The following is a 19,144-nucleotide window of genomic DNA, read 5'->3' as shown; positions in this document are numbered from 1 at the left end:
TTTAGTTTCCTCCTCATGCGGCCCTACTTTCAGCTTGGCCTTAAAGACTCCCTCAATGTGCCTACAGCTATCATCATAGGCCCTGATCACGGTTTCCGAGGCAGTCAGATATCATCTTTCCACTCCCAACTTGGACAAGAGCTTCAGCGGGCAAACATTAATGGTCGATCCATCATCGACCATCACACATCTAGTTCTCTTCCCGTTAATTTCAGCCCGGATGTACAAAGGCTTGTTGTGAGCCTTTCCCTCCTCTGGGAGATCTAAATCGGTGAATGTGATTTCAGTTCTCTTCCGGGCCATGATCGCCCCTACTAATGCCGCCGGCTCGGTATCGATAGAAATGACCAAATTCTGCAGCTCTTTCATCAGATTCTCACGGTGGTACTTGGAATGGCACAAGACCTCCCACACTGTAGACTTAGCTTGTGTTTTCTTCAACTATTCGAGGACTTGATCATCGGGCTTGGGAGCCGATCCTTCTCCTACCTCTGTCTCAACCATGGGCACCTTCCCCTCGGCCACATGACCTGATCTTGTCATGACAGCAATTTCCGGCTCGTCATCAGATTCATCCCAAATATTGATAGGAATTCTCTGCTCCTCATCCTCCTCCTCTGAGGAACTTCCCCAAATATCCACAACCATCAAGTCCATCGCATGAGGGACATTCAGATTAATATAGGAAGGGTCTGACGATCCATAAAACGCCCAACCTATCAGCTCATCATAATTCTTGAGGAACACCCTGTTCATCCTCTTTGCCACTATCGGAATAGCGCCTCTTTGTATATACATGAGCTGCAATTTATCGCTCACAGTTTCTCGACACAGTTCATAGTGGTGCCTCCACCTCCCAGCGTAATCCACGAATGGTTCCTCGGGGAATTGCCTAATCCTATCCAGATCTTCTAGGGATCCCATCCACGGAATATACATCTCATATCTTGACTCAAACGCATCCCGAAGGGGTATCCAATGTCCCATCTCTTCCTCTGACAACCCTTGGTGCCACAATAGAGCATCCCCGGTAAGAGTTTCGGGAAAATGCTCATGTAACTCACTTTGGGGGAACCCGACATTATACATGTGATTGCGAAATACGGTTGCGTGCTCAACTGGATTTCGATATCCACCATATTTGGGCATTGCCATCACTGCCTCAGGGGTCTCATAGGAGGGCGAATCCGGTGTTTGCTCCGCAAGCATCCATACCGTATATTCTTTGATAAACCTTTTCGTCATTGCGGCCCAATTGCTCTTGACGTACATTGGGAGTGACATATACCTCATCAATGGTTCGCCCATTAGTGAATTACAAAAAAAACTGGTGATCTCCTCTTCATTAAAGCCCAACGGCCCCATTGCCGACAAGTAGAAGTGCAAATGTTCCATTGGATCTTTATTGCCGTTATACTTACTAACTGCTGGTAACGGGCGCTTGATGGGCCCAATTTGCATTGCGTTACTTTCTGCCGCTCTCTCCTTAACCTTCTTATACTTCTCCAAGAACAAACTTGCTAATTGCGACCAATCACCCTCGACAGAGTCGGGCAAGGCTCGGAACCATCTCAACGGCTCGCCTATCAACGAATGGTGAAACCACTGAGCGATCTCGTTAATCCCAAACGGTTCAACAAACATGGCACACATATACTCATACAGATGGACCTCAGGATCTTCCACTCCACTGAATACTTTTAACTCTGGAATAATCCTTCGAGATGACCCCTGCCCGGTCTCTTCGGCGTTATCCTCGTCATATGGCGCTCCGTCACCCAATTCATCATCCATCCCCTCATCCACTGGTTCTTCTCCCAGAAAAGACACATAAACTCCACTTCCTATCGTCATTTTCTCATCGGAGTCCAACAACTCCTCTTTGTCCTCCTCGAAGGATTTTACAATCATACTCTCTTCCAGCCCAAATCCGATCATGCTCACCCTATGATTAGGCAATGGATTACGCCTAGTGGAAGGGTTCGATGGCGAAGGATCAGCTATCTTCTTTTCCTCAATCAAATCTTGAATCTCGTGCTTCAATCTCTCACAGTTCTCAATAGTGTGCCCATGATTGCTGTGGAACTCGCAATACCCCCTAGCTTGCATCGGAGGAGTGGGCGGTGCTTTGTTATAAGGAGTGAGGGCTTTCAATAATCCCTTTTTCTGCAATCGTTCGAAAACTTTTACGTAAGTTTGATCAAACTTGGCGAACTGCCTCTTCTCGATAGCATTAAGTTCAAGCACTTTTACTGCGGCAGATTCTGTACTCGCACTTGGCCTTCCGACACTATATCTAGACTTCGTCCACTTAGTATAAGCTTTCTTCGGCTCTCCATCCCCCTCGACTGTCAAGGCGCAGCTATACATCTGATTAAAATCGGTAAAGGGCATATACCGCAGCTCATTCTTAATATACGGCAAAGTGTTGCCAATTACCATTCGGATCTGATCTTGCTCAAGCGGTTTCTGTTTCATAACTGCTGCCTTGGCCCTCCATCTCCTCACGAAATCGGACAAGGATTCCCCAGTCTGCTGCTTAGTACTCTCCAGCTCCTTCAGAGTAACCTCAAGCATAGTGTTGAAACTATATTGAGCGATGAATGACTTCGCCAACTCCTTCCAATCTCTCTTCGTCACCAACGGTAACACATGAAACCACACGAAGGTAGCCCCCTCCAGGTAAGTATTGAACAGTCCAAGAACTTGTTCCTCGGTCAAGATTGTGTGTTTCATCACGGCAACATACTGATTCATGTGAGTGGTAGGATCCCCAGTTCCGTCGAACTCCTTCATGTCAGGGAGTCGGAATTTCAAAGGCAAAGCAGTTGCCGATAAGCAGTTCTTCAAGTTATAAAAATCCTGACTCCCGGAGCTTCCCCCGTGCAAATCCTACACCTCCTGAGTGATGTGCTGCTTCCACTCCTCTTCCTTAGCTTTCTCCTTCTCAAGCTGTTTCTGGATGTAATCCTGATAGTCATCCTCATTCCCAAAGCGAGGACCAGTGTTCACATCATTCTCAGCGCGCTTACTACCACTCTTGTTATCCTTCAACGCCAGCTCAGCTAGCTGGGCCAAAATCGGGGCTAACTGATCATTAATGTTGTTCACGGAATTCTCCAATTCGGCCACCTTTTCGTTGGTCGCAGACATACTGGCCGAAGACTGAGTAGACTCCGACGAAGATGATTCAACTGCCGACTGCGATGGTTGAGAACTGACAATCTGTAACTGGTTGAACTGTCTGACTAGCCGACTACTTTCACAGAACCACAACCGCTTAATGATGACGTCTGCACGAGCGATACCCATTAGTATGTATGCATGATTTTATATGCATGATTCGTGGTGTGTGCGTTTATTATTTACGGATATATAAGATAAGAAGAACAAACGTCAGTCTAATTACACGTATCACAACATCTCTCTTCCACCCTTATTCCTCCACACACTCGATGGTCCAAGTCTCTTTCCTAGGATCTTGGTTTGGGGCTCACATTGCGGTCCAGGGGACGCGTGATGCCGTCGATTATTGCGGAAAAATAAATCATTCATCAAACAATACAATTCGTTTTAACGTATCAGCGTTTAGTGACTAAGATATCGACCAAATAGATTGTCCTTTCGAATAACTCGTCTTTTGTTATTTCGCGAGACGCATTAGTTCGGGTTTTGACTCCCTTTTGAGCGTATCTCGGATTTAGACGAGGTACGAGTCATTCTTTTGGTTAAATCGCTCGTTATTGACAATGATTCGTCCCCCTTTTATTCGCGTGGGTTCGTGTCTCGATTTTTGGATTACGATGGGATCTTTTGGATCTATCGAGAGACGTAACCACGTGTTTGTTTAGTAATGATATCACTTTTGGATTCTATTTTAGGGAACTGAATCATCGCGTAACGTGTTTGTTTCTAGCGTCAAAATCCGCTTGCTCGTTTTAGCTGTGTGAAAAGACGGCGATTCGAGCGCATGATAATCTTTCGGCTAGTAAGAATTCTTTATTTCTTCCAATTTACGGGATATAACATCCTAGCGTGGTTATAGAAAATCAACGTTTCGTTTAATCGCATGCTTATTCGAAGCAGGGATATTACCGTTCTTTTCATTTAGGCACGAGTTAAGCAAACATGCAGATCGGGCCAAATTTCTTGTAGTTTTGGTAACGGTCGAAATGATCGAGCCATTAGTCAAACCCACAGTCTCGTCCATATGGCGCAATTATGCGGTTTAGCTTAATTCGGCTTCGTGATTTTAAGCGGCGTATATACCCGTTCGAGGCACGTATTCAACGGCATTGGTTAATTTTCTTTAACTACTCTCGGGATTGACATATATCGTAGATACAGAATGATTTTGGTCGTTTTTATTTTTATTTTTCTTTTATTTTGTTAGTCAGTTTTGCGGATACGTCCATTTCTCCTGAGAACAACGCAAGGTATAATGTAAGAGCCCGTTTTTTATTCGGAAGGGATGGGTCACGTTTATGAAATTCTTTACGTTACAATGGGGTCGTTCAAAACAGAAATGTTCTTCGTTTTCGTTTTTTCATAATCTCGCTTTATCCCAACGTATTTAATGAATGTGAATAACGGCTATCGTTACTATAGTCCTTTGAATCGAGATATAACTATCCTTAATACCAAACCGACTTGTACTAATACGTGCTTACGTCACAACGTGTTTCCTGAACATGTGCCTTCTTCGGGACACGGAAAGGGACCAGGCGGATCGCACATGTTCATTCATACGAGATGACTAAGTCGTCTTTAGTTCAAATCATTTTGGTGTTTTGGGGTAGTTTATATATCGGTTTAAGAGTATACGTATAGTTTCATTTTCTTTACATATTTTAGGATTAGACACGTATCATGGCAATTTAAAAACACGAATTGATTCATTTATCACTTCAAAAATAGTAACGGGTAATCCTATGGCAACTTCTAAGGCTACTATATGCTGACACGGCTGATCGCGGGACCTCACAGGACCGCACAAATTCGCCCCTAACGAATGGATGGGGACCCTTTGACGCCTTACTGCAAGGGGGAACTTACACTAGCCTCTTTCGAGCGATGAATGGACTCTCAATAGACGTTTCGCGGAAATTGCCCAAAAGGTTTGCAATAATGCTTATGAATGCATACGAAAAGAAATAATACGATCCGTCCCTGTTATGGGCTTAATACACGCCTTTCGGAATCAAATTTCTCGCTTCCCCAACAGAGTTGCCACTTGTAGGTGCCGCGTCCTCGCCCGGGCGGACCGGGAGGTGGACATCATTGACGACAGATGCTGTGATTGGCGCCGAAAGCAACCAATCGTGGAATCAAGCTGCTCGGCAGGGCCGGAGCTCGGAGTATGGAAGAGTCGCCACCCACGAATGGGAAATGAACACTGATCCCTTGCGGGAGACCGGTGAGGGTTCAGGAAACTTAGGTACGAGCCGAGAAGGCTAGCTCCTTTCCGGAGAAAGGCTACTAGGCACCCCGACATCACCCGGTTATGAACCACCGGCCTCCTACTTAGCATGTTAGGCGCTAACGGACTAATCGCATATTTCTTTAAGTTTAAAATTCATTTGAAACCTTTTCTTTCTCGTTTTGAAAACCATTTTGAGCATATATTATTGAAAGCCATATTAGTAAAGAATCACCCATTTACATGAATTTAGAGTATATGGAAGAAATATGGAGATAGAAGAAAGAATTAGTTTATTCACCACGTGAGTTATACTTTGTATTATACATTAAATCTACACTAATCTCACTCCCAAAAAAACGAGTTTATTTACATGGTTCGTACCTTAATCGCCGTTGGAACGATTTAGGTACGTTTCAAAACCCCATTGATTTACATGATGTTCACTCGAATCGCCGTTGGAACGACTCGAGCGTTTGAAAACGTTGAACAAAAAGTTTTAACCAAAAACGTGATTAAGCATACAAGTCCATTTATTTTTGTACAAAACCGTTTAGTTAGGAAAACGATTCAAAACTCCATTATTTACAATGAAAACGATTTTAATTACAATGTTCGCTTAATCCGCCATTGGAACGAATTAAGGTTTTAAAACGTGACGTTTTAAGAAATGGTTTGAAATGGTAAAAAGCCTTTTATTTACACTTTAGAAATATCTAGAAAAACTTTACTTTAAATAAGCAAGTTAAAGTCTCTTTTTGTGATTTATTTCCCATTTTTCACTCAATTAACCTTCATTTGCATAAGAATACAACAATTAATCAAATTAAATCCAAATTCACCCAACCAAAATACTTTTTAAAACATATATATATATATATATATATATATATATATATATATATATATGAAATTCAAAAGGAGAATAAATGTACATATTTATATAAATATACATTATGGTAAAAATAATGACAATACTTATAGATCAAAAATAAGATAAGAAAAATAATAATAATATATATACAAGTTATTAATAAGTAAAAATGGTAATATATATAATACTAGATATGATACACTTTTGTTCCAATTTAAAAACATGTAAAAATAATGGATAAAATTCATAAATAAGAAAACTACATTTAAACCAAAATAGTTTTTATACGTAATAAATATATAGAGAGTAACCCACCCCAAAAAATAAATAAAAGGAAAACATATATATATATATATATATATATATATATATATATAGCTTTTACAAAACCAAATTAGTGAAAATTATACCCAAATGTACAAAATAAGTAAATACATAAATAATCATTAGTTAGACACCCCAAAAACAATTTTAATAAATATACTACATAGTTATATATATCTATACAAGAGTGAATGTCAAAAAAGATGAGAAAGAGGTCGAAAAATGGATTTTTTAAATTTCAGCAGCTTTAGCGACGGAAAATCCGTCTAAACAGCCTTTCGTGACAGAAAATGGAGAATTACAGAATCAGTCCAACAGTTTCCAGATTTATTCAAACATTTTAAATCTACTCTATTCTATCATTTTGGGTCTCCGAACTACCCAAATTGGATCATAGTCTATAACGGAGACTCCTAAAACGATGTTTTATTTTCAAAACGTTATTTAAAAATATTTTTCAAATCTATATTTACAACGTTTTAATCCCGAACTCCCCTTAAATCGGGTCACAGTTCGTGTTGAGACTTTAAAACGAGGTTTTTTATTTCAAAACAAAACAAAACGTTTATTTAATACGAGACAGGAATTAAATAAATACAGAATAAATAAGTGTGATAAATAAATAACTTAAAGCAAATAAAAACTACATACTAAATAAAGGAAATAAATAAATAAATAAAACGAGTCTAGTCCTCGGATAATACCTCAGGATCGGTATTGACGGCTTGATGTCGGTCGACTCCATGAGTTATGATTTTTTGGTGTTTTTTGGTGTTTTGGTAAAATATTAAACTTTTAGGAAATTTGAATTTTTTAGGAAAAAAAATGTTTTCTCCCAAAAATTCACTTTCTCTTTCTAAAAATAATTTTCTAGAGTGAGAAGCTCCAAAAATCCTCCCTCCTCTCAAATGCATAGGGATCCGTGCCTTTTATAGGCATGGATCCCAAGGTTGGGCGTGCGCCCAACGGGGGGTTGGGCGGACGCCCAACATGGAGTTGGGTGACGCCCAACCTTAAGTTGGGCGACGCCCAACTTCGCGTTGGGCGGACGCCCAACAGGGATCAGTGGCTATCTGGGAACGTCTAGATCATTTTTTGGCTAACCCTAGCAGGTTGGTGAAGTTTCCCTTGGCTATAGTGAGGCACCTCCTTAGAATTCCTTGGATCACACCCCGATTATTGTTAGTACTAAGCATATTAGCCATGGTTCTGATTGATGACATCACCTATTTCACTTTGAAGCTGTCAGGATGCAAGACACAAGATGTTGCGACATTGTAGCCCAGAGCTAGACTAACAAGAATAGTATCGAGGTTGATATGCCATAGAAGTTGCGGAATGCAATTGATGATCTACTACAATTGAACCGTATGACATTCAGAGAGATAAAACGATAACTAAAGGACCTAAATCAAGAACTGGAGCGTCTACATCATGAACTAAATTTGACGGGTAAGGTGTGGAATGCGATTATTACAAAAAAATATGTTGAAACTGTTGTTATTGGAGGAATAGAAGTGGCAGCAAGGGGCGCGTATCGACTGGTTGAAGTTAGGGGACCGTAATACAACATATTTCCATACTAAATGTAATTCCTGATGACATAACAACACATTAACCAAATTTCAAAACGCGGATAGCCAAGACGTAGAGGCAATAGAATAGATATCACTAGTGGCAATAGAGTATTTCACTGAACTTTTTACATCCTCAAAACCCAAGGGTGGAGTAGAGTTTGTCACTGTAATGGATTCCAATTTGACTGGTGAGCAAACTAGCACCTTAAATGAGTCGTTTACCCATGAGGAAATATATCATGCACTTATGTAGATTAACCCAACCAAATTACCAGGGCCTGATGATATGTCTTTATTATTTTATCAATCGTATTGGGATACGGTGGGGGATGAGGTGGTAACCTTTGTGCTTAATATTTTAACCACTAGTATTATGACTGCTGATTTAAACCATACATTTATTGTGCTTATCCCTAAAGTAAAAAATGCAATTAGAATGAAGGATCTGTGACCTATAGCTTTTTGTTATGTACTATATAAAATTGCCTCAAAAGTCATTGCCAATAGACTTAAGACGGTCTTACCCGACTTTATCCATGACACTCAATTATCATTCATACCAAGTAGACTCATTATTGATAATGCTATTATTGCTTTTGAGGTTTTTCATAGTATGAAACCAGATTGAAAAGGTCTAAGGGTAGTTTTGCTCCAAAAGTTGACATGAGTAAGGCTTATGACTGAATAGAATGGGGTTTTCTTTATGGCAAGTCTTAGAACATATGGGTTTTATAGAGCACTTTGTAAATCCGATTTTGATGTGTGTGTCTACTATCGCTATGTCTTTCCTAGTAAATGGTCAGTCAACAAGGGTCTTACACCCATCTAGAGGGCTTCGGCAGGGGGATCCCATTTCCCCATATTTTCTTACTATGTGCAAAAGAATTATAATTATCAGCGAATATCAGGAAAGCGATAGAACATCGTACACTACATGAAGTACAAGTCAGTAGAACTAATCTGGTAATTTCTCATCGTTTTTCATTGACAATTCTATGGTATTTGGTCGTGCTAATTCAAATGAAGCAGGGGAGATTAAGGAGAGATTGAGGTGTTATGAGCAGACTTCAAGACAAATAATTAATTTTGAGAAGTCGAAAATCTTCTTCAATTTCGAAGTACTAGTGTCTAGAAGGTCTGAAATCAGTTCTTTATTACAGGTGCAAGAGACAAGGGCATTTCCAAGATACATAGGCCTCCCAATGATCATTGGGCGGTTAAAGAAAACTGTGTTTGCAGGGGTGAAAGAAAAGATACAGAGACGACTGAAGGGTTGGTAGGAATAGTACCTCTCTGCTATGGGAAAGGAAATTCTAATTAAATCAATGGTACAATCCATCCCTCAATATATTATGTATTGCTTTCTGCTACCAGAATCGTTTTATCTTGATATTTAGGGACTTATTAGCCGTTACTGGTGGGGAGGGAATAAGGGAAAACAACCGATGCACTGGCTGTCCTGGGAGGCAATTTTCCAATCAAAAAAGAAAATGGAGGTGTGGGCTTTCATTGACTAAGATCTTTCAACTTGGCATTAATTACAAAATAGTGTTCACGACTGGTTCAAAGGCCTGAATCCTTATGCTCCAGAGTCCTGAAGGCAAAGTACCATGGTAATTATGATTTTCTAACAGCAACAAGTTGCACCAATCCGAGTTTCTTCTGGCGAGAGGTGTGGGAAGCGAGGAAATTACTTAAGCAGGGGTTGAAGTGGAGAATCAGTGATGGTGTCAGGATAAATATATGGAAGGACAACTGGATGCCTTGGCTGAATTTTAAAAAACTAGTGATGTTGCTTGTAAATCCAAAACCCGACCTAGTGCAAGAACTTATGGACAATGATACAGGGACATGGGATAATGATATGCTGGAGCACTGCCTGATACCGTCAGACATAGAAGAAGTAAAGGAAGTGTGACTAAGCTTCTGCAAACCGGCATATGAGTAGTACTGGAACTCTGAAAAGCGGGGTAACTTCACTATATGCATTGTATACTATCTCGCGGAAGCAGGGGGACATGCAACAATAAACAGGCCGACGCATTCGTCTCGCAGCAGCATTATGTTCCGTGAGCTCTAGTGGATAGGGATGCCAACGAAGGTCTTGCATCTCATGTGGAAGCTGCTAAAGGGTTTTTTACCGTGTTCAACTGAGCTGGTCAGATGGGGAATCTCTCACGACGGGCAATGTCTGGTATGTGAATGCTTCAATGGAAATATTTTCTATATTTTTTTCCATTGCAAGGCAGCGAAAGAAGTGTGGAAAAGGGCGGGCTTCTAGATCGGACTTGACAAAATACTGTCCAGCGATGTCAGCAGCTGGTTAAGCGTCTGCCTGGCAGCATTATCTTCGGACGAGGTAAGACAGGTGGTCGATTTGGTTCCGGCGCAATACATTAATTCACGAGAGGCAATGGACCGAGTTAGATGTCCTTATAGCGAAGGTTACTACTTTTATCCGAGACTATGAGGGCATACTAGGTTCTAGTCAGCCGTTACAGGGTCATGTTGCTATTTCTAGTACATTAAATCGTGGCCCTGGTATGGCATTCTCCCTCGAGTGGCTTCGTGAAAATTAATTGTGATGCCAAATTCGGAGCAAATGACAATGCGAGTAGGCAGAGTTTCATTGCCAGAAATTCGGCAGGAGAGGTGACGCGGCCTCGCGCGGCTGTGGAGCGAGGCCGATCTTAGGGATAAGTGTACCCCGTCGTTATCAAGTAATAAATTTCTGGTTAAGTCCAGGTTATCGTCCACAGGATTTATTTCTGCAAGTATCGAGTTACTTGGTCTCAGGTGTTATCTAGGCTTAGGGGGGTTTTGAGTTGGTTTTTCTAAGTTAATCTGCTCCTAGGTTGAATTATACTATTCCTAGCTAAGTTATCTGATTCTAACTAAGTTATTCTACGCCTAATTAAGTTACTCTACCCCTAATTAAGTTAAACTACTCCTAAGTGATCTTTTACCAATGCAATTATCCGAAGGAACATGAAGGGGTACGATGATAATGAAAATAGATTGTTTAAGCAATTGAATTAAAACCTAAGTCACTTGTGTCCGAGGCGATTAACCCGACCTATCCTCCTAAAGTCCCTAGTTCGTGATTCCCTTGTAAGGCCGAAACTAGCTCTAAGGCTCAGCAATTTGGGTTTAATCTTCTATAGGGTTGTCAATCTTATAGGCACTGACTAGGTCAGATTCAGCTCGCAATATGTGCCAACTTGATTTTGGGATTATCGAATGAGTTAAACCAATCAGACAAAGCGTAAGACAAAGATTAAAGCATTAAAACAATTGAATGAACAAGAACTATAATATATATCAAAGATGAAAGTATTGTCACGAAGTTACAATGAGCCTAGGATTCATAACATGTATCAGAGGCTAGACAGAATATAAAAGAAGAAAAATCCCTTTCAGGGAACCTGTCTACCAATGCAGGCGTCTTCCTAGGACTTAAGGATGGAGCTTGAGCAATCCTCGGTGAACGGAGCTTCGGAGGTGTCTTCAATGGAGGTTTGAAGGATATGGAGGAGGTGGAGAGGATTTCTCAAGATGAAAAGCTAAGAAAATTACAAAGATAAAAGATGCCTAATTTACATTGGAAAAATCCTATTTATAGATGCGGTTCGGGCCCTCTTCTTGACCTAATTCGTGTCCTTATGCGTGTAGGAAGTCGTGGGGTCCATCGTGGCATCTTGGGGGCGGAATTGGTCTTTTTGACCAATTCCCGCAGGTCTGCTCGGCGAGCAGGCACAGTGCCTGGGCGGTGCATGGGCGGTGCCTGGGCAGTGCCTGGACGGTGCCTGGGCAGTGCCTGGGGAGTGCCTGGGCTGCGCGCCGAGCAGCGCCTGGGCTGCTCACCGATGCTCAATTCGCCGAGCGACTGCCGAGGGTCCCCGAGACACGATTTTTGCCTGAAATTGATCATGTTTTAACCTGCACACGCACATGAACTCCAAACAACATTAGTCCAAAGGCTAAATTGAGCCGCCAATCGCTTATTTGAGCAAACGCTTCGTTTGGCGCGACTTTTGACGGATCAATTAGCTTCAAAAGATAACGGAATTATAATATGCATGCCATTTTGGCCGTATTTGCCAAAATTGATCATAAAACGAGCCTAAACAACGAAAAGTAAATAAAACATTTCCAATTTCTAACTAACTCACACAAAAGCATTTAAATGCGAGAATTGCTCGCTTATTAACTAAATAACGCTAAAAACCGTTCTAAAAACGTACCCAAAGATAGGGGTTTTTGACCCCTATCAAACCTCCTCGCACTTAAAACTTTACTTGTCCCCAAGTAAACTAAAAAAACTAAACCCGCAATCACAAGCAAGCTAGAAAACCTCCCGGTTTGACTAGGTGCTTGACACAATTTCGAGCATCTGTAATTACATGCATTCGGAAATACAAAGTAGAGACACGATATCCAAAAGCCGCATTTCAATTATCATAGGTCATATGTTTTAAGAAAAATGACACATGTTCAATTAAACGAGCTTGAGGGGATCGCTATTAAACACCTCACCATAGGTAGTTCACTCATTTCACACAATTTTGGTGGCTAAAGTGTTTACTCTCGGCTTATGTTCTTGCTTAGGATTACATTGATTTTGCACGTTCATCCGAGTTCCTCTACTATGCTATATGACTCCGATGATATCAAAAACAGCCTCGAATTGGGGTTGTAATGTGGTTAGAGGGTTAAAGGTACAACAAGGGTTAATAGTTATAGCGCTAGAAAAACAAAGTTCAAATGGCTTTAGCAAATATGAAGTGACTGAGCTTTTTATTCATTCCTTATTCTCTTTTTAGGATGTTTTCTTGAGACGTTTTGATTTTAAGAACTAGGGAATGAAGTTCTCCCCTTTTTGTTCGTCTCTTTTCTTTTCTTTTCTTTTTCTGTTTTTCTCTTTCCCCCCCCCCCCCCCCCCCCTTTTTTTTTTCTTTTTGGGATAGCGATGCTCATTCACTTTTTAGCCTTTTGGCTTGCTACTATGATGCCATAAACAAAGATAAAGCGCTAGAAACGACAAAGGCTCGATATGAGCTTTGCAAAAACTTAGGGTTAAGTAGCAAAGCAAATGATGGTTTGCAAAAATTGGGTTAGAACGAAAGAAAAATCTATAAACTACAAAAATATGGGCTCAAAGGGGCTTCCTAGAGTGGATGAAAAAGAGAAAATAAGGTAAAGAAAAGGGTTAATTCTAATGAGGCTGATTCATCGTTTATCATCTCAAATCATTGCATGTAGGTTCAACACAGTATTAGGTGCAAAATCTGTAATCTTTCCACAAGTCAAAGCATTCACACAAAAAATGTCAAGAAAAAGAGCTTTTTGATGTTCGCTCTTGGGCTCAAATTCAATTCACAATTCTTTGGGTTTCAATTTTGTGTTTACTAGTTTTCTCCAAACTCAAGTTTAACATCACATGCCTTCAATTCTTAAGTTATCTACCTAAGTAATGATTTTAGCATTTCTTCAAAAGTAGGGTCTAAATGCAAACTTTAGCTCATGCTTTTACAGATACAAGGATTGTGTCCTACACCTAAACTAGTTGTCATGCAATCTTAGATTCGGTTCTCAACCCTCAAGGACAAATAAAGAAGTTTAGATTCGAAGGAGGTTCACGGTTTTAGGTCCTAAACATGCAAAACCTAAATAAAACCCGAAAAACGCAACACTAAACTAGACACGACGCAACAAAAATTTAAAAATTATACAATTTTTGTAAGTTTGTCTACCCTGTTGGTCCCTTGTAAGGTTGCAAGTATAGTTCCAAGGGGGGGTTAGGAACTATTTAAACTTTTTTGCAATTAGGGCAGACTTCTTTTTCTAAGGAAAAAGGTTTTAACAGCGGCGCTGAGTAAACAGCAAGATACTGGCTTAGTCAACTGGTGACTAGGTCAGTTTCTTAGCTTGAGTCAGGAGATAGCACTTAGAGTCTATTCCTGAGCTCAGACGTTTAACGCGCACAACTCAACTTGACCTCTTTACTTGGTCAGTTTTTGGTTATTTTAAGCAAGCAATATAAATAAGGAGTTAAAGGTAAGAAATACTTCACTCAGCAGATTTATCCAGGTTCAGCTTCTTCTAAGCCTACGTCCTGTCCCCGGAACACGTTCCGAGATTTCGAATCCTCTACTGAGCTCTTTAAAGGTAGAGCCTCAAACCTTTTACAATCTTAGCAACTGAGTATAACAAGAGTACCTTCCTCTATACCTCTACTCAATCCTAATCTCTCGCTGAGTACTATAATCGAGTACTCAGCCTCTCCTTTCTAATCTCTAGAAATGATAAGTGTTTTGTCCTATACAAAGATTTGCTAAGACACTTTAGACGATTGAAATAATCACTCTAGACTTTTACACAAATGTATGAATTGTAGTGTAAGATTTGCTTTGCTTCTTTGCTTGCAGAACTTGTGTAGAAATTTGGTCAGCGTAATGGCTTGATCAAGTTCTGTTTCGAATGAAGCTTCTGATGGCACTATTTATAGAGACGTCTGGGCATCGGTCATTTCGAATTTCGAAATAACCGTTGGAGGTAAAACGACTTCCTGTCGTTGTCATCCTGACTTGCTCAGAGCTCTCGGCCAATCAGATTTGTGTATCTTCTGTCCTCGGTCAGCTCAGCAGACTGTCTCTCCTTTTATGGTAAAGTCAACTGGACAGCATATTGTGTCGTCTGAACTTTACCCAAAGTAGAAATACTTTGTCTGGAAGTTTTCATTTTCCAGCTGCTGTCTTGTACGCTTTGTCGAGACTACTCAGCAGCTTCATCTTGAAGTTGTTCCCGAAGGTCTTCTAGATCCTTCTCTTGCTGAGTTGCGTTTTGTCCAAAGCGACAACGTCTTAACAAACGCGGGCCGAGTTGTACTGAGTTGTTTGACTTGGGCTTTAACACTTGTATTGGGCTTGGGCCTTTTAATTCTTATGTCTTATAAACAATTTAACTCAACATTGAACAAACACATTAGTATAATAAATCAAAGCATTTAAACTTAGTGTGTTTAGAATATGTATTTCAATTATACTTAAACAATTTTGTCAAATCAAAATTATGTGGAAAGGTGTAAAACATAGCTGATTTAATTGAAGATACGTAATGACTCAGTACGCAGTAACATATATTAACATATATCATAACTCAGGAATAGGAATAAAAGATGCAGATATGATATATTGATAGTGGTCAGTGGTTACACAACAAAACTTATAGAATAGGCATATAGATTACATCTGACTTAGTCTATACTGAGCTAGCCTATCTATTTCTTTTTCTTGTGTTGAGACTGACTTCGCTCATGCTGAGCTCTAGCTGCTTTATCTTTCTCCCCCGTTTTGTCAACATCAGGAGGAGGAAGTTTGAAAGCATCAGTTAAGACAGCTCGAGTCAGTTCTTTAGACAGCTCCTTAAGTTTGTCAGCGCTTTCATTGACGCCGTCAAAGATTGCAACTCCATCAGTGGATACCTCTACGGGTATGTTGAGGTCAGCAGCACTGAGCATATTGATGCTAAACGCTTGAGCTTTGCCTTGCCAGATGAGAGCTTCAGTAAGACCAGCAAAAATTTGGTGAAAGGTCTTTAAAAGGGCTGTGTCGTAATACTGACGTTGAATATTGTTATGACGAATGTGGTTGAAGGTTTGTTGCATGATAGACTGCATCTCATTCTGTTTCATTGTGTCAGTATCCATCTCTTGCTTATTCAGATTAAGCAAGCGAATAGCCTCACCTATTTGCTCTATTGAGCACTGATTGTAAGAGACCATTTGCTCATTTGTCTTAAGTTGCTCGGTGTGAAGCTGAGCAAAAAGCATCTTTACTTCAGATGAGGTGGCATAGTCGGTGTTTACAGCTGACAATTTCTGAACTTGTTGTTGTAAAGAGTTCAAGTGTTGCACATTTGTCAGCTGGATCTCAGCCAGCTTGGCTATTGAATCCTGCTTAGCTTGCTGTGCTTGAAAAGATATGATGACGTTCAGCAAGTCCTTGAGTCCCTTAACTTCATTGAGAAGCTGAGTGACCTGGGAGAGCTGAGTAGTCTCAATAGATGAAGACCCAGCACCAGGAGGAGTGGAATGTTAAAGGTCTCTGATCAACGCTTGAACTGAGTCAATGAGCTTTTTGCCGGACTCAGTAGCATTCACATAGCTTTGAGAGCCTTCAGGGGCATCAGTGTGACCGGAAGGAAGAGGAGTGAAAGGAGTGACCTGGTCAGTGACTGGAATAGTATTTTCAATCTGCACTTGAGTTTGAGGTATAGTTGATTGGTCGGTAGAGAGTTGAGTTGGAGAAGTGGTAATCCGAATACTGTCTGTGCTGACGGCAGAAGTGTGTGGAGTCAGCACCATGCTTGAAGAAATGGCATGAACAGTAATCGGCTCAACCTGACTGGTTGAGGTGGCGGAAGCATTTTGGTCGGCATGTTCCTGTTGAGAAGAAACAGAGGCTTGCTTTTCTAATGGCGCCGATACAGTAGAGGTTGGTTGGCGTTTGAACAATTTAAGCTTTACTGAGGATGGGTCCTTGGTTGTCTTAGAAATGACAAAGTCAGGAAGAGTTGGTGGTGGCACAAAATCTTCACTGACAGGCTTCTCACTGGCCTTAACCAACTTTCTTCTTCTACGAGGTGGAGTGACAGTTTGTGTAGCATCTCCTGAGTGAGAAGGAGAAGATTCGTGTTGCTCATCATGAGGCTGGTCAGCTTGTTCTTGGACTGGATCAACATTGTGTTGATCAAGTACTTGCTCATCGCCAGAAGCAAACCCAGCATTGGCCTGCTCAGTCTCATGTTCACTTGCTGTCTCCTCAGGGTCCTCAGCGTCATCCTGACCACTGGCTTCTTCTTCTTCTTCTTCGGTACTGTCACCATCAAGTTCTTCCTCAACTTGTGAGATGAAATGATCATCCAGTTGTACCTCATGTTCTTCGGACTCAGCTATTGTACCTTGACACTGGGTGAAGTGAGAGTCACCCGGTACAACAAAGTCTGTAGGTATGGCGTTGAGGGGAGTCAGTGTAGAAGGTTTCTGCTTCTTCTGAGGATGCTCAGTAGTTTCCTCAGGTCCAGGCTCACCTTGCCTGCTTCGTTTCTCAGCTGACTTGCCAGCTGACTTCTGCCTTTTTGCTGGAGACTCAACATTTATGGAGGGAGTCTCAGCAGTTTTTCTTTTGCGGGAAGCTGGGGCCTTAGTCCTTCGCCCTTTCTTTGGCTCAGCAGTTCCCTCAGCTTGTCCAACAGCAGCAGCAACAACTTTACCTTTCTTCAAAGGTTGTCCGAATTTTAGAGCTCTCAGCGAGGCCGCTGTGATCTCAGATCCTCGAGTCTTGTCCTCACCTTCGAGATCAACTTTATGGTCGATGAGGATTCTTGTGATGATTGATCCTAGCCTCAGCGTACCAGTGCTGCGTAGGAAGCCAGCGACGAGAAATACTGGCATATTGATTGGAGTGTACGTCAGCATATGCCATATAAAGCATTGCTCGAAGTTAATTGCTGATGTAGTGCAGTTGATCTTTGGGTAGATGAAGTAGGTCAGCAAGTAATGAGCCATCTTCTGGTGCTGACCCATAGATGAAGCTGAGACTTCTCCTGAGTGGCCCTCAGGTTTACAGAAGTTTTGTTCATACCCAGTTCCATCCTGATCTCCAGATCTCCTCAGCCTTGCTCCCTCAGTTTTTAACTGGAGCAAGTTTCCTAAGTAGAGAGCGTTGATGAAGATGGTTTTCTCTCTCACCACAGTACACAGGTAGTCAGTATTGTCATTTGCAATGCGAAGGTTGTGGTAGAATTCCCTCACAAGGTCAGGGTAAGTATGATCCCTAACTGAAAATAGCCCAGTCCATCCATTCTGTGAAATCCACTCACAGAACGGTTGTTCATTTTGCACGAAGTTTTCAGATACCCATCTTGAGGGCTCAACCTTCCATTCACGGACGTTTTCAAAAACCTTTGAGTAGGTTCTGACTTTTACGGGTTTTTCCTGACCAGCTTTTCCTTTGCTGGATGTTGGAGGATTCCCTGTAGGTTCATCGAAGTTGGACTTTTGGTGGCCGGCACCGGATATGTTGTAGGAAACCTTAGTCATAGTTTTAGGATGGGAAAGCTTAGATGGATTTTTTAGAGAGAAGGAATTTCTTTGCTTGAGAGTTCGATAAGCGTAAAGAATAAAAATGGGGAAATACCCATTATTTATAGAGGTGATGTGTGGTGTGGATTTAATCGAATCCATGTGTCAGTTTTGCCTTGGGATTTTGAACCGACAAAGATCCTGGCATCTATGACACATACGGCGTATACGTCATCCTAGGGCTATACGCGTGCTATTGCATTTATTCTAACGGATCTAACACTCAGCGTTTAGAATACTAATCGTTTGATATTCTGAGTGGTCAGTATTGCATGAAGGGATGATTTCTAAGTTTAAGTTTAAACTAACTTACTCAGTGTGCAAGTTTACTCAGTATTTGATGTTCAATCAATTTCTATGAGTTACTCAGCAAAACCAATCATTCAGCATAATAATTCACTCAGCATACATATTCATTTAGTACAGGAATTTACTGAAGAGGATTAAACATACCGATAGCTTCTCTCAGTATGCTGAACTGCTCACGAGCCAGTGGCTTCGTGAAGATATCCGCAAGCTGTTCGTCCGTTTGGACAAAGGTCAGCTTGATCTCACCTTTGAGTACATGGTCTCTAATGAAGTGATGTCTGATGCTTACATGCTTCATTCTGCTGTGTTGAATTGGGTTCTTTGAAAGATCAATTGCACTTTTGTTGTCACATTTGACTTCAATTGTCTTCGTTTGAACACCATAGTCTTCAAGCTGTTGCTTAATCCATAGGACTTGAGCAACACAATGACCAGCAGCAATGTACTCAGCTTCAGTGGTAGACAAGGCTACTGACGCCTGCTTTTTGCTGAACCAG

The sequence above is a fragment of the Euphorbia lathyris genome, chromosome 6 (assembly GCF_963576675.1).
Source record: "Euphorbia lathyris chromosome 6, ddEupLath1.1, whole genome shotgun sequence".
Classification (NCBI taxonomy): Eukaryota; Viridiplantae; Streptophyta; class Magnoliopsida; order Malpighiales; family Euphorbiaceae; genus Euphorbia; species Euphorbia lathyris.
This window is presented reverse-complemented; position numbering follows the sequence as displayed.